The sequence below is a fragment of the Aythya ferina genome, assembly GCF_964211825.1.
Source record: "Aythya ferina genome assembly, chromosome: 2".
Taxonomy (NCBI): domain Eukaryota; kingdom Metazoa; phylum Chordata; class Aves; order Anseriformes; family Anatidae; genus Aythya; species Aythya ferina.
Genome location: NC_140297.1, coordinates 33,744,103 through 33,758,399, shown reverse-complemented (window position 1 = coordinate 33,758,399; position 14,297 = coordinate 33,744,103). Strand labels below are relative to the sequence as shown.

The 14,297-nt window shown below is 42.0% G+C and overlaps 1 protein-coding gene across 1 annotated transcript in view; it reads left to right on the top strand.

The window, feature by feature from the left end:
- The first annotated feature begins 3,167 nt into the window (after positions 1-3,167).
- The window catches only part of CDCA7L (cell division cycle associated 7 like), a 30,124-nt gene continuing 18,994 nt past the window's right edge, over positions 3,168-14,297 (top strand). The window contains exon 1 of the mRNA XM_084507820.1: positions 3,168-3,190. The gene's annotated coding sequence lies outside the window, so the exon portion shown is untranslated. The remainder of the gene's footprint in view (positions 3,191-14,297) is intronic.

The window sequence follows — 14,297 nt, the reverse complement described above, 5'->3', positions numbered from 1 at the left end:
CGTGTATGTAAGGAAACTCATGAGATATAAGGTCACGCTGATGGAATGAAACAAAGGGGGAGGAGGCAATGGTACCCGACAAGCTTTGTGTTTTTATTATCTTGTGCAGCTGTTGCTCTTTGTCTTCCTAATGTTGTTGAACTGCCTTTGTCTTCTTAAACTGTAAATTCTTCAAAGCGGGGCTTATTCTTCATTCTCTATGTGTAAAGGGGGTACATATTGCATCTAAATAGCATTTGTGATGTGGAGCAACACACAGAGTCCTTAAGAGTATGCAGTCTTGCCTGTCTTGAGGTTATCCACATTTCCATAAAATAGAATGGTATCCATTTCTTGTCCTAAGCTGTAGATTTGTCCCATACATTTTGCTCCAGGATTTACCCTTGGCATTACTGTGTTTGCATGCACAAACACTTAGCAAATTATAAAACACCAATCATTGCCTTTCTAAAATTTCTTGTGGGAATTAAAAGTTCCCGTTGCTACCTGTAATTGCATAAAAACCTCTGCCTTGGATCTCCCCTCCTCCCCCCCCCCCCAAAAAAAAAAAAAAAAAAAGAATCAAGCTTATATTTAAAAGCTGAAAAATGCATGAGGAAACCTAAATAAGAACAGATAGGAGGAAAGGGTTAATTGCCATGAAGATCAGCATAATCCTGACCTGCATTGATTGCGGTAAGGTTTTCATTAGCAAACAATTAGCAACGCCTACACCAAATAAAATGAATTTCTAAACAACAGGTAGTAATAACAAAATACACTCCTTAGCCAAGAGTCATTAGAAGGTAGAGAAGGATTATCCATAAAGAGAGGATTAGAAAAAAGAGAAACCCCTGATGTAGCAAAGGGAGCCCCAGCAGGCCAGCTGGCTAGATTGAGGTAATAATCCTGCATTTCTTCAAAGAAATAATAAAAGTAAAAAGAAAGATCAAAGCCCATAAAAGAACCCCTTCACATGATACAGTGTGCCATGGATAAATGCATGTGCCTTTTTAACAGTCATTTCTAACAGGCAGACAAAGAAGAATCAGCAGTAGGGTTCAGTAATATTTAAAGAGACCTAGGAACTGATAATGCCAGTTTTATACCTGTGTAACTCCACTGGTTTCTTGATGTATACCAATATAAGTGGGAGGAGAATTTGGACCCATACTGTACAGTACTGTGTGCTATAGGACAAGTTGTTTGCTGTTTCTCTGACAGTCAGGGGGTGGACAGAATGAACTAATAGGTACTTCTTTCTGATTTTTTTTTTTTTTCAGGATTTTTTTTTTCTCTTAGAAATCTTTCAGATCATGGTTATTTTCTTGCCTCAGTAGCAATCATTGTTCCACCCTCTTCATGCTCTGAAGGACAGAGTGGAAGTTTACCTGCTTTCACTGTCACCTCAAGGCTTACTAGCCTTCCCTGGTGCAGTATTACCATGGTACCTCTGCAGGGGCATGGAGTAATTCAGGGATGGGATCCCTTTCTGCAGCCAAAGCTCTGCCCCATCTGGGATGGCTAAGCCAGATTTTCAGCATGATAAATTAGTTTTTGAGGCTCTGCTCTGGGCTTAGCTTGACTCTGGTTTCCACAGGACACATTCTAGCAACATCCAGGGGCTTATACCAGAAGGCAGAGAAGTTCAACCATGTGGATTTTTTTCAAACGTGTCTCAAAACCGAGGTTTCCTCACACGAGTTTTGGTGAAGCCCAGGTAATATACTCAGTCTGGGCCACCTTGGCTAACATTTTCCATGTGACTCCCCTCATTCTGTCTGCTGCCACTTGGAACACCGCTATGATCCAGCACAGTGTCTCGGGAAGGTATATGCCCGGTGCTCACACTCTCGCACCAAGCCCTTTTGACCTTTCACCGGCCAACTGGCCACCAACTCGACATTCGGCAACCAAATGCAGTGTAAGGGACGCCAGCACCTGGGCCAGACCGTGCCCTTCGGCTTTGCTCCAGAAGATGGCGGCATTGCAGCACGGAAGGGCGGCGGGAGGCCGCGGGGCGCGGCTGCTCCTGAGGGGAGACATCGGGGCGCGGGGCTTATTCTATTTAGGAAGGTTTTTGTTTGTTTGTTTGTTTAATGTGAGTCTGAAGACCAAAGTGGTGAGGCAGGTGCCAGAAAATCCCATTATGCATGGTAACTTTATCTGGGTGTACCTGGTTTCCTGGGGAAGAGGTTATATAGTTAAGGAATGCCTGTGGAAAAAGTAGTTGAATCATCTCTTTCTTGTACCACACCTCTCACATGTGTCTTTGACCTAGAAGAGCAGGTTTACATCTGCCATAGGTCACTACATAAGGTGTGAGGAGTATGAATGGATCGTATTCCACCCCACGATATCTTCTTCATCCCCTCTTTGCAAGTCTGCTTCCTAATACTGTCCTCAATCAAAAGGGAGTGTCTGAGACAGTGAAAGCAGCTGAAGACACTACAGCCTCTGCTTGTTGCTGCATTGCTGATAAAGGTTGTTTTCCCAGCAGCCTCGCTGTGTGTGTGCATCCATCCCAGCCCAGGGCAGTCAGCCCCATAGCCGGCAGTTGATGGGAGCTGACATGGACTGTAACTATGGCAGCATCTCACCTGTGGGGAAACAACTTGTGAACAAAATGGGGCAGATGAATGTTTCCCAGCAAATCCTCTCACAGCACACACCTGTAAGCCTGTGCTGCACCACACCCTATGTCTCCTGCTCGTTGCACTAACTCTGTATGAGTACATGCTCAGAATTAGGAAAACACCTGATGTCTTCCTTTGGCTTCTGTTGTACCAAAACTGCAGAAGTCTTTGAGGTTCACCTGCTTTCACAGATCTTGTTTTCAATGAAGGACTAAATTAACATAAAGTGCTAGTGAGAACATGAGTTACTGAGCTGAGTGATGGCATGGAGAACTGTAACACGGTGCTCTAGAAATGTGTGGGTTACTAACACCAGTGAAAGTCAAAACAGTGTCCCAGTCCTACCACATGGCCTGGGCCACACCACAGAGCTGAGAGGATGCAATGCCTGTCTGTCACCATACTTGGTGCCACCCTTAAAAAAGAGCAGCTGCTAATAGCTGCTAGTAATGATGCCATGCTTCAAGATTGTCTTTGCTGTGTGCCCAGAGAACCACAAGCACAACGGCCATGCCAGGAACAGCACACCTCCCCTCTCCCAGCCTGCCTGAGACCTCCGCCAGAATCTTCTCCAGGTGGGTTGCCTTCTTACACATCCATTCATATGCACAAAAGGAGAGGGCAATGCAGGGAATGAGCAACTCCAATCTCAAGGGAAAAGCTTAGGCACAGTCTCAACATGGAAAAACTTCCTGGAGATTTCCTCCCACTCGGCTCCCTCCTGTGGTTTCTCCTGGAGGAGGGGGCAACCAGGCCCATTATTTATTTAACACCAGATTGTTCAAAAAGAGGTTTGAGCTGACTGTATAAAGAAAAGTAGGTTTCATTACCTATAGCGCTTCACATTTCAGAGGAGCTTGTATTGTTACGCAGTTTGAATTGTTTGACAATATAATTATTATTATTAGTCCATAATGTACACTAACAGGTCTGGTGGTGAAAGGCTGTATATTAATGCACAGTAACTATGTTTCTCTGGAGGGGGTTAAACAAAAACTAGGGTCAAAGCTATGCCTTTACTTCCATCTGCTAGAAACCATACAAAGTCACTTACATTTTAATTACAAATTAATCAAACAAAAATATGGCACATTTTGCACTGGAGGGGCAAAATTAGCTACTAATTTTGTAGCTAACCAAGAAATATCTAATATGGGAACGGTATAATGCTAAAGGTTAGTGTAGTTTGCCTTTGAAAATGCACCTGATAAGAACCTTGAATTTGAACAGAACACTAAAAACCAGGAAAGAATGACATGGTCCAGTGAACTAATTTTTACACCTTCTCTCTTTCTGAAGCTTCAGATAATTTCCTGGCAAGAGCTACTAAACCAATATTTTTTTTCTTAGTAAAGACTGACAAGTTTCTGGAGCTCTTCTATAGCTACAATAGTTTCTGGGAAGGAGAGATAAGCCCTTTCCTATTTGCCAAACAATGATGGCAAACAAAGCAGTATTCTACAGGAAGCAAAAGGCTTTTCTAAAAATGTGTTTTATTTGTTTGGCTCAAGGTAGTTGCCTGCTAGACCAAACAAGCAAATACATTATGTTCACATTTCCCTGTAACTCATGTTTCAGTGTAAAATACAGGCATTAAAGTACAGGTGCAGAATGCATTTCAGGGCAATTGAATTTCAGGTTTTTTCATATAAAAAGATTTTTTGTAGTAATAATGCCGGAGCTACAGCATGCTAATAAGAGTCTTTAAGGCATTCCTTGTACCTAGACCTGCAACCTAGACCAGGGTTGTAACTTGCAACAATTGGTCGTGGTGACTACAAAGTATCATTCCTTCTTCTGGGTTATCAAAAGCATAAAAATATAATGCTCGCTGAAAATAAGCGGTAACCATCAACTAACTAGTAAAACTCACCCAGATATGGACAAAAGGCAGAAGATGGGATAGTACTTAGATGTGAATTTTACAGATGGACAGTCAGATAGACTCCTGAAGGATCTCTATCAAAATCCTAGTGAAACTTTACTTTTAGGAACAAGCTTCTATCTAGGCCAATACAAACCTTAATGTCTCCCAATCTGTTCAATATCCTGTTTAAAATACCATTTGCTTCCCTGCATTAGGCACACAACCCAGTTCTGCTCCACTAGAGTTGCTACTCATGCTGCTTTGGATCGCACTGAACTCCTTAGGCAGACATGATGTAGGTTTGCCATTGGGGGACACCTTATGCCTTCAGTGTTCAACAAGCTTTGTTGTAAATACATCTTAGCACTGCAAAGACCAGAGAGAAAATGTACGGCAACTAGTGACAGTTGCCCCATCAGGTAGGTGGTTATTCTGAAGGAATCTTCCTTCCTGACAGGCTCTCCTGTGAGCTAGCACAACTCCCATAGATTACGTAGACAAAATTGAGTTTCCTCAAATCACTGCTTTGCTGGTGACAAGCCATTCTGAGGAGATGTAATCCTCCTGCTGTGGCTATCACCACCTCCTCTTTGCTGGGATGTGAGAACTCATCTTTGTGGTTTGCCAACGTCCCACTTTTTCAGTTCAGCTCTATCAACGGTGTTGAAGATGAAAGGAGAACTTCTGCCAAGAACCCATGGGAGTAGGAGGGAAGGGCACTGGGCTGATACATTTCTGACATAGCACTAGCACAAACCTGCCCCCATCCTTCCATTTGCTATGTGACTACTTTCTCCCTTGTGTTTCTGCCTGTTTTCAAGGAAGGTAATGTCTCTGAGAATAAGTATTTTGTATCACCAAGAGTTTGGGTTCCACAGAGATGCTAGTAAGTGTTTGTTCCTCAACCCCACCACTGTGTTCTTGCTTTCTCTGGGCAGAGTAGATGCAGAGCCTGTCCCAGAGATCAGCTGTACTGGGCATTACCATCCATTACCATCCTTCCTGTGGCACATGTCCCTGTAGAAAAAAAAAAATCAGGCTCCTGTTGCTGTTTGCTATGGGATGTTAGGAAAGGTCTCATCTTCTGTCCTGAAGGATTTAGTGGATTCAGTGACCGACTTGTCACTTTTGAAACAGGTGCTTCCTGAGGGAAGTGTAAGCAGTGATCTGTTTCTCCATGTTCTGCCAATCAACCTGGAGATATGCTTTTTAACTGTGTTGCCAGAATGTCTTCAGGCCTTATCTTGTTAGGCTCCGTTTCAGCATGTAGGGGATATTGTCCCTGTCACAAGGATCAATCTGAATAACTTGACATATGTAATGCTATAACATGTAGGCAAAGCAGGAGCCTACCACAAAGGATACATACTGTTCTCTTCAGGTTTTTACTTCTGCTTGAGTTTCCCTCAAAATATTTCCCTATCCTATCTGTTCCTCTGTACTCTAGATTCAACCAGTAACCGCTGCCTGATGAGTTGCTCAGAAACATGTGCAGTGTCATGTGTGCGCATGTGGGAGAGGTGTCACCAAGGACATTTGAGTGTTGTTAATGCTGGGAAAGTGGTGGTATCAAAAGGCTTCCCCTACCCTGCACATTCATCCCACGCTCCTATGGGAGAAAGGTGTGATTTCGGAGTATAGATGAGGTCATGACTTCTCCTGAATCTGCAAATCTTCCTTGTTTTTATTGCAACCCTTGTTACATCCCTGCAGTAGAAGGGATTTCTTCTTTTTCCAAACTCTGAAACACAAAGATTCAATGGGAGATACAAGGAAAGGGAGGATGCTAGAACAGGATAGGACATCCTGGAGCCAGGGTTTTGCCCCCAGACAGTGTGTAAGAGATTCTGTCTGTTTGTGGGGGAGTGGCCATTCCCTCACCAATCCTTTGAATTATACTTTTGGTAAGGGCAGGTGAGAGGTATGTACAATTCACTTAATTACTACCTTACCCTCCTCTGAAGTGTGGAACAAGCTTTATTTGTAATGAGTTCACTCCTACAACAACTTTTTTAAAGAGTTCTTAACAAATGACATAAAGACTCTTAAATATAGAGTACTTTTCTAATTGTACAGTAGCATAAAGCTGTATCTCTGTAATAGATATGCCCATAAGTCTTTGGACTAATGAATTAGCTGTTTACTTTTACTAAAGATAGGGTCTGATCCAGAGAGTCTTTGCACTGATACAATAGAGAAGGTAATTCTAGTCATCAATACATAGAAATAAAAAGAAAGGAGGCTATTCCTATACCAGAGTTTTACATTCTTGACTTCCTTGAGCCAGTGACTTGGGCAGGAAAAGATCTTAAAAATACAATGAATTATGAGGCATTTGGTTTTGTGCTTTACGAGACAAGGTGGAGAATCCTACTGCACTCCCTTTTTTAGTAAAAGAAAGCACCCCCACATTTTCCCACAGGATTCTGCTCACCATTGATGTCAGTAGCATGTATGGCAGCTATACCCCAGGTTAGGTACAACTTGGTATCAAAAGAAAGTCAGGTAATAATGATGTTGCAGCGCGACAGACGGTATCAAAAGATTTCCCTTGCTCCATGCGTCCTGTCCTTGTCCCTAAGAGGGAAATCTTGGTAGTTCAGGAGCACAAATGCAATCAAGACATCTCTTGAATCTGTGACTTCCCCTCCTTCCCACTTACTGATCACTATATCGACAAATTCTATTTTTCAGACAGTGAGTGACAGTATTACTCCTTAGCACCACCAGGCACTGATTAGGTACCACTCAGGGTCTTGCAGGGGTTTGGGCTTCTTGCATTCAGTGCTGTTAGCACCTTTCAAAATTTAGTACTAAAACATTGTTAGAATAACACAGAATTTTGTAGTGGTTTTGTAAGAGCTTTTTGCTTTATCTTAAAAGTGATTTGAAGTGATCATGGAGGTGCTTAGAGCTACATGGGTATAAGTTGGATTGAAATTAATTTCTACGGCATTTTCCAGGTTTTCTATAGTAGAACCTAAATTCTCTTGATCTGTGCCACTTCTAAATGCAGAGGATAAAGTTCTCTAACATGCACCTGAGAAGTTAAAGTTTTGAGATTTTGAAACTGTGTTCTAGGAAAATGGCATTGGAAATCCTTTTACAGTGAATTTCAATCAATGTATTAAAGAGGGAGTATGACATAGTTGACTATAGAAACAGGGAGCCGAATGTCTACTTTTCAAAGCCTGCTTTTCTAATGAAATGCACTGCTTCTTGATAAATTTTCCTGTGCTGTAACAACACTTGTTTGGTCCTTTAGCAGACGAAGAGTGAATAAAGCACAGGAAAAAAGTTAATTTGAATTATCCTAGTTGCACTTTGGCACTCTCCTGACCTGTGCTTGCAACACATGCTCCAGCCAGTGACAAAATGTAGATCCAAAACAGGTGGTCATGTCTACTAGACATTGAGTACTAGCACAAGTCTCAGTCTCTCCAGTGATAAGGTACAAGAAAGATGGTGGCAAATTCTTTTTTTTTTTTTTTTTGTGCTGTGGCTCTAGCCAACTCTTCCTGAAGGAGGCTTTATGGCTCCTTACTAAGCTGCAGAAGTAGCAACGCTCCTCGCTGACTGGAAAGCCCAACAGGCTACAGTCATAGACTGCACCCTCAGCAAGACACGGGATGCCTGGCAATGAGCCTAGATGTTTTGCATGAGTAGATGATGCCTCTGGAGCTGGGTGAGGAGCTTATTTTGGCCCACATGGTTGTAACAGACTCAGGTGGACAGGGCCAGAAGTGGAAGGTGACTGGCCAGATTGCTGCAGATCCCTGGCTAATCAGCTTGCAACTGGCAAGCCACCCACTAAACCCATAGTTATGGATGCTTGCTGGGGGGGAGTTATTGCTTCAGTTTGTTTGCAGGTGGCAAAAGAAGGGCAGTATTCCCAAAATAATTGCAGGCTTTCAGCGAGCTGCGATAGGGCCACTGAGGGCACACATGAGCCCATTATCTGCTTCTCTCTGCAGAATGCCAGCAGGAAAGAACCTCACACAGATGCTGTACAGGTGTTGGTGGAAAGCTGAGAGAAGTTTATGGATGCTTGCCCATTGCCAGCTTCAAAGTGCCATGAAATAATACCTGAGATACAGCTTTTTTTGCATGCTGGTAGTTTTTTTACCATCTAATTCTTTGGGGCATGGTGATCAGCTTGAATTGCAGACATCCAGCTAAAGGTTTTACAATGCCCTGAGCAGATGTGTGGTGCTGGCAGAATGTCACTCAATGATCCTGCCCAACCTATGAGAAGAAAAGGGGAAAGTGTCAGCTATGCTGCTTCTATAGGCCAGAGCCCACAGTCTGCGGATGCACCTCGAGAATTCAGTCCACATCCAGGAGAAGGAGGGAAACAAGGCTGTTCCCACAAGACAAGGCTAAGAGTTGAAGCTGCATTAGCACAGGTACCATTTTTTTCCCCTTCAAATTAAAGACGTATTTGAAAAGCTGGGCGAGGGCCAATGTTTCTGACTGCTGAGTATAGTCACTTCGATTCTAGTTGCTGGAATTAAATGCAAGCCATTAATAAAATGATTTCGCTAAGAGACTCCCTCTCTCACACAGGAGCATTTATTGAGGAATAGCCCATCTGCCAGAAAATAAAGCACAGTCAAATAGACAAAAGCAATGCATTCCCTAAGCAACTAGAGATCTGTGAGAGCAAAGTGCTGTGGCCCATGAGGCAGGATATTGGTCATCCTTCTCCCCTGCTGGCAGGGGAAGCTGGGTGAACTGGAGAGCACTCGTCCCACACAGAGATCTCTAAGATAGGACAGTCTCCAGTGTGAGTTTCCATCTGGCTGTATATCAAGGTGGAAAAGTGGTGGCATGGTCCAGACTAGGCTTGAATCCTCTTAGGTGTCTCAAGAGATGCGCCGCTTTGGCTGCCAGAGAGGAGGAGAGGCAAAGATCTGTGCTCTGCTTTTGTGTTTTCATCTCTCACTTCTCTTCACCTCCAGGATCTGTGCTGCTGTGGTCTGATTTCCCAGCTCTGGTTTACATTTTGTCCAATCCTCTCTGGCATGTTACCTTGGCTCCTTTTCCTCTTGCTGCATAGATTTAGTACGTGGTGCACTGATAGCAACTCCTGGTAATAAGTTAATCTCCACTTTCTGTTTAGTGGCTGTGAAAAGCAAAATGGTATCACATAATTAGGATTTTTTGAGGAATCCAGATGGTGCAACACTGTATCACAGGAAGGCAAAGCTTTTACCTTCTCATGCCTTATCCTTTGTCTTTGCTTCTCTACCCTTGTGGCTTAGACGTGGATGATATGTCTGTTTATTATATATTATTCAATGTGCAGTACAATTTGTAATATTCCATTACTGCTTTCATACTTTATTTTTCCTATGCGCCCTCCAAGAGGGGGCCAGGGAAAGGAAGGGAATAGATTTCAGAATGGAGAAACTGCTTCCTTCAGGTGAAACATAAATAACCTGGACAGCAAAAACTTCTTCCTTTCTCCTTTCGCTGTATTCTCAGCAGTAGTGTGGAGATAGTATATTCAGAGGCACCGTAACTTACACCATGACGCAGTATATGATGTGATACCACTAACTGCTATTAAGTGTATCTAATGCGGGTTGAAGCTGACGAGTCCTCTAGGTAGATTCTAGGCATACTATGTAAAAGAAGTGATTAAGCCTTTTAGGGATTAAATGAACTAACACAATAGAGGCCGCCTGCCAAAGTGTTGCTCATATGAAACGCCTTTGCAAAAATTATCTGAGGAGGAAAGAAGAGAGGCTTTCCCAGGAATGTCAATACAAGCACAAGACCAAGACTGAAACTGGTTTCAGATGTAGAAAGCAGCAAGGACGCTGGGCCTGAATGGAAGCTAAAAGAAAGCAAACTCTGGTTTTGGGCAGACAACTGGATGGGATGGAGGGACTGGAACTGTGCAGAATAAAATAGTCCATTTTTTTTTTTTTCTTTTTCCTATTTTATTGCAGAAATGAGTCTCTAAGCCCATTGTCAGTATATGGGAATGCATCAAATAAATACCTATCATACTCCTTCATTTTCTACTTCTCAATGAAACAAGCTGTAATTGCCTGTGCTTTTAACTCATTGCTTAAATCATGTAGGTAATTTCTAGGCAAGATCCAGAAGCAGAGGAGAAAAATCCATTGAGTCATGATGTAACTGAATTGAGGGAATCCCTATGTCAGATTGTAGAATTACTTGCAAAACTTCAGTATTGACTCATGTATTTGAAACTGAAACTGAACTTGCTGAAAGTACTGAAATAAGTCTGAAGTGTCCCAAGAAGTGATGAAGAGTGACAGCAGATTGTCAGAGGAAATCTATGCCAGGCAAACTTTGGTTAATCTGGAGTTTGCTAACAACAATGATCTTTAGCAGGATTTACTGAACTGACAAATCAGCCTCTAAAAGAAATAAAAAGGATGATGGATCATAGGGAAAAGAATCAGGAAGAGAACCCCCTAGAGAATGTAGATGAAATGGGACATTGCCATATGCTCCTGGCCTTTTTTTAACCCGTGGAAAAGCAGGAGGGGAAAGGTCAGATGATCCCAGCTCACGTGATACAAAACAACACTTCCTCTGAAGGGAAAATCCAAAGCTCACTTCTCCAAACAATAAGGCTCATTTGTCCCAGATGAATGGCTGGGAAAGTAGGGGAGAGAAGGGCATTTCCCTTAGCCAATTGAAATGGCCTGGCTCTGCTGATGCTGAAGAATTCACCCAAGGAAGAATCAGCAAGGAGGAATTAACACAACTCTGTCATGGGCAGTTTGGAAGAAGCCATAAGTCAGAGTGGGCTGAAATACGGAGAAGAATTACTAAAAACATTTGACACATGCAAATATCAACAAGGAAATCTAGGATCAATGGATTAATACTAAGAAGGACTAATACGTGGCTGACTACCTTGACCTGAGAGTTGTAGAATTAGAACAAGACAAGAATGCTGAGGATGGTCCAACAAACTTGGAGCATGGATTTTTGTATTGATTTGTTTAGTTATTTATTGCTGCAGCAGTAGTGTACTAGAAAGGAAAATCCCTCCTGTGAGGAACATGGAAGCTGATGTTCATCAACCCAGTGAGTACAGCTGTTGGCCAATTGTACTAGAAAGGGGGAAAGGTGGTACTAACCTGGTTCATCTACTTGTGAATGAAACTGGAAACAAAGCATCCATTTAAAATTTGAAAGAAGAAAATGAAATCTTCAACAGTGAAATCTTTATTGGTGACCCCTACACACCCTCAAACCTCAGTACAGCTGTTCTAAAAGAAATACAAGAAAGCATGGGGAAGATGTTCTTACTATTCAGGTCACTATTGCAACAGAATAACCTGAGGCTTCAGTATCAGATGATACGGTAAGGTTATGTAAACCTTGCCCTCAGCTTTACCCACAAACCAACTTGTTGCAACAGCAAACAGGTATGAGGAAAGGTTCTGAGATGGGTGGGTGGAAATCAAAGAAACAGGATCATTTGCGTTCATGTTCCTGTGTCAGCTACCACTGACTCAGACCCCATGCTTGGAGCACAAGTCACCACCAGCATCTTCAACACTAGCTTTTGAAGATACTTCCCACATTGACTTCAAGCAGTTCAGAAAATTCCTAGTTTTCGTTTGCACGTTGAAGTTATGCTTCTGTGGTTTATCAAGAGAATATATCATATTAAAAACTAGATTCAAGTTAAGGCAGTTCAGCATCTGTAGCTCTTTGTAGACAACATTTGAGAGAACTGCTTTGTCCTGAGCACCGTTCGTGTAGCAATGGTGTGTGTATTCATATAGCTATTAGAAACTAAAACAGAAAACATCAAAGAACCAAAAACAGTGATGGAAAATGTCAATGAGTTAATACTCAGGCACACAGCTTCTGGAAAAGCGTGACCACAAGTAAATCTCAGATTTGTTGTTTTCTTCTATACCTTCTGAGATGGTGAATTGCCCTGCACAGCAGAACAGATCTTGGCCTTTCTTTTACACTTACTAGAGGATTTGCAGAGCAGGAAAAGAGGATTACAATTCCTCTCAGCAGAAAGTAATCCTTTTAAGGTAGGTATGTCAGCATTCATTGAGAAGTGTGGGAAAGTGCATGCTACTTAAAATGCTTGACAGGTCTCAGAGAAATGTGGTGGCAGGAAGATAGGAGTGAAACCCCCAGTCGTGATTACAATGGCCCCCAAATTAGGGACTGTTGGAGGGGGCAGTGAAAACAGCGCTCAGGAGTGACAACTGATTTTTGTGTTTACCCAGCTTGGTGAATTTACAGCACTAAAGTCCAGAATTATAGCCTATAAGAGTATCTATTCACTTGAAACTAAATGCAAACAAATTTCTCATTTACAAAGCCACTTGTAGAGATGTCAGTCCTATCTTGTAATTTTACCGTGCATCTACATGTTAGTGACGTGGTCCACATAAACTGATGGAAGTGTTATTCTGGATACATATTCAGAGCAGCTATTAATTCCTTCAGTCCATATTTGTTCCATGCAGGAAGTTATAGTCCAGTTATAATGGTCTCACTCAGCCTGAAATAGAATTTATTTTAGGTGTTTGATCATACAGTTTAAGAGTCTGAAATCCTGGACTGAGACATTATTGGCAATGCTCTCACAGGATGATGAACAAGGTCAGAAGCTATTCTGGACCTGGTCACTGCAAAAGAAAAAAAAAAAAAAAAAAAAATCAGGTTTAATATATATATGGCTGAAGGTGAAGAGTACCTGGAATCTGTCTGAACCTCATGAGATTGAACCTGATGAGATTCCACAGGCAGGGCAAAAACGTGAAAGGTAGTGGGGATTAGAAAAACAAACTTTGAAGAAATATGAAAAGAGAGAAAGAAAATTAGCAGGAATTCAGTGACAGAAAATCCACGATAAGTATTTGCAGTACAACCTCAGACAAATTAAACTAGGGCAATTTTCAAAACCTCATTTCTAAAAGAGCAACGTAAAGAGCAACAGCTGGCATAAAGGGCTTGAAAATGCTGGGAAGGAGAATGGTTGTGAAAGTATAAAATGAAGTGGAAAGTTAACAGAAAAAGAGAAACAAAGCACCAAATTGCATAAAATAGCACAAGATATTACCAGGTGGTTCATAATGTATTTGTAACAGCATAATGGCTGCACATCTCTATTGTAACAGAATGCAATTTTATTCACTCTAGTTTAGCGTGGGACAGTCAACACAATCATTTCAAACCTGTTGTTCAGAACTCAAGATAGCATTTTGACAGCTTTTAACAAATGCAGTGCTTCATAATGTAGCCTGCTAAGGACAAGCAAAAGAACCAAACCCAGGGTCAGCAATCAAATACATAAACCAAACATCTTTCAGGAACGTGTGAGCTCCGCATCACACAAGAGATTTTTATTCTTTCATAATTTAAGAAGTCTTCATTTCAGTTTTGCTGATATTATACATAATTCCCACATTTCATCTGCTACTGAATTCCCTCCTCCCCACCTTATCCACAAAGCTTCTTGTTCCTGCAGTCTGAGTGACAACTGCAGGTGCCTCTATAGTGGATATTGCAATGCAAGCCACTATTTAAATGGCCTGCTTTGGCTAAACGCTTTTTGTTTGCATGTAACTACTTTCCTCACATTCATTTCTAACAAATACTCTCCACATGGCCAGAATATAAAGGCGTAGAAGTACTTCAATGGGTAGTCCACCTTGGGAATCTATTAGTGGGTGTTACACTGTGGATCAGATATTGCACAGAGGCAAATGTGGCAGCTCTTCCTTCACGGTTTAGAGTGGTTGTGCAGAGAAGGGCAGAAAAAGATAATTTCTCATCTGTCCTTCACTTTC